Raw genomic sequence first — 2,601 nt, 5'->3', positions numbered from 1 at the left:
TCTGGAGGGTATCGTCCTGAGTGAGGTAACCCAATTACAAAAGAACACACATGATATACACTCACTGATAAGTGGATATTAGCTCAGAAACTTAGAATACCCAAGATACAATTTGCAAAACACAAGAAACTCAAGAAGAAGGAAGACCAAAGTGTGGATACTTCATTCCTTCTTAGAATGGAGAACAAAACACCCATGGAAGGAGTTACAGAGACAAAGTTCAGAGCTGAGATGGAAGGACCATTCAGAGACTGCCCCACCTGAGGATCCATCTCATAAACAACCACCAAACCCAGACACTATTGCATATACCAGCAAGATTTTGCTGACAAGACGCTGATATAGCTGTCTCTCTTGTGAGGCTATGCCAGTGCCTGGCAAATACAGAAGTGGATGCTCACAGTCATCTCTTGGATGGAACACAGAGCACCCAATGAAGAAGCTAGAGAAAGTACCCAAAGAGCTGAAGGGGGCTGCAACTCTATAGGAGGAACAACAATATGAACTAACCAGTACCCCCTGAGCTCATGTCTCTAGCTGCATATGTAGCAGATGATGGCCTAGTTGGACATCAGTGGGAGGAGAGGCCCTTGGTCTTGCAAAGATTATATGCCCCAGTATAGGGGAATGCCAGGGCCAGGAAGCAGTAGTGAGTGGGTTGGGGAGCAGGGGAGGGTATAGGGGACTTTTGGAGAGGAAACTAGGAAAGGAGATAGCATTTGAAATGTAAATGAAGAAAATATCTAATAAAAAATATTGGGGTTAGGGATTTAGCTCAGTGGTAGAGTGCTTGCCTAGCAAGCGCAAGGCCCTGGGTTCGGTCCTCAGCTCTGGAAAAAAAAAAAGACAAAAAAAATATTAATGTTTAATTCTAAAAAAGAATGTTATTTTTATTTTATTTTTTTTTTAGTATTCTTGAACTCTGATAGAAAACATCCACCTCATTAAAAATATACAAAAACCTCTTCAGAAAACTGAACCATGAACAGTACCTTTAAGCTGGAAAAGGCAGGGAGAGGTTCACTGCAGTGAGGACAGAGTGGGAAGCACGTGACCTCCCTGGCAGCGGTGTAGTCAGGGTCAGTAGAGCAGCAGCATTGTTGGTAAAAGGAAATGGAGGAGATAAGGTGAACAAAACAACTCAGGGAGACAGGAAAGAGAGGTGGGCCCTACTACAGTCTCCCCTCTAATGCGAATAGCCAAGTAGAAGGTATTGTTTTATCTCAATTCAGAGAAGATTTGATGTCTCGCAATGCTTATTTTTCTGAATTAAGATCACTTACCTATTCTCACAGCATGCTGTGAAGCCTTGAGGAGTGGAACTTATACCTGACATATCTTCCAATGCCTTGGGCAGAAATGCCAAACAAGAATCTTGGATGACTAAATCCGTGAATGTCCACACTGGCCATTTTATTTAACTTTTCTAAGTGTCAAGCATTCATCTCTACCTGGAGTTGCCAGGCTATGACATGTATTCTAGGGCTAGGCAGGCCATTCATCTCTGTTGTTCCAGGACAAAAGCACCCATAGACAAATACATAAATGAATGGGCAAGAGTAGGTTTTAATAAAACTTTATTTATAAAAAGCAGGATGTAGTTGTTCCACAGACAAGAGTTTTCCAACACTTTATACAAATGTAAAAATAAAAGACTACACTCTACGAAAACCCAAGAGCAGCAAGTGTTCTAAACCACTAACCCATCTCTCCAGCTATCAAATCACTTTTTATTGCAAAATTTTCATAAAAATTCCAAAAAAAGACAAAAAAAACGGTGGTATACACAAGGACAACTCAGGTACACAACATCATACCTAATAATCTATAGCTTTACATACACCCACCTGAGGCTTCTCAGCAGATGTTACCCTGTGGCACTGTTTTTAATGCAGAAAGGAAGCGAGTTACAATAGGCAATTCTAGACTCTAATTCTGCAATCTATAAAACTGTTCCAATTTTAGAAATTTAGAAAGCTTTGAGTTTCATCTAGAAAGTGATAGACCTACTTATAAATAATGCTCCATAGAACAAGGTACAAATTACAAAATTTGGGCAGGGGGAAGGTCTAATATATAATTAGAATGAGAAAGATAATCTAGGCCAGCAGAGATGGCACACACCTTCAATCAAAGCACTTAGGAGGGAGGCAGGCAGATCTCTGAGAGTTCAAGGCCAGTTGGGTCTACAGAGTAAGTGCCAAGACAGGCAGAGCTATCCAGAGAAACACTGTCTTTAAAAAAAAAAGAAAGAAAGAAAGAAAAGAAAATTTAATATCTGACATAATTGATCCAATAAGCACAAAAGTTCTAACAATTAAAATCATATTTTAGTTCCTAATAACTCAGGTTTCAGTGTCATCTTGAGCATAATTATATCTAAAAATTTTATTTATATATAATTATATATAATATTTTTATTTTATATACAATATATAAATATATAATAATATATAAAAAGAGTTATATATAATTAGTTTGATACAAATAGACCATTTAAAAGTGCTTTTCCCCTTCCGGTCAGAAAAGCACCGGGGCAGCTGGGGCACAGGGTCGGCTGACACTCGCCAGCTACCCACAACACCCGCCACAGGATCTTAA

At 39.2% G+C, this 2,601-nt stretch overlaps 1 protein-coding gene across 1 annotated transcript in view; it reads right to left on the bottom strand.

Annotated features, from left to right (window-relative positions):
- The window catches only part of Pcca (propionyl-CoA carboxylase subunit alpha), a 329,396-nt gene that overhangs the window by 276,471 nt on the left and 50,324 nt on the right, over positions 1-2,601 (bottom strand). The gene's annotated exons all lie outside the window — the stretch shown is intronic.

This window comes from Mus caroli, chromosome 14 (genome assembly GCF_900094665.2).
Source record: "Mus caroli chromosome 14, CAROLI_EIJ_v1.1, whole genome shotgun sequence".
In the NCBI taxonomy this organism is placed as follows: domain Eukaryota; kingdom Metazoa; phylum Chordata; class Mammalia; order Rodentia; family Muridae; genus Mus; species Mus caroli.
The sequence above is the reverse complement of the archived record's forward strand: the minus strand, read 5'-3'. Positions and strand labels throughout refer to the sequence as shown.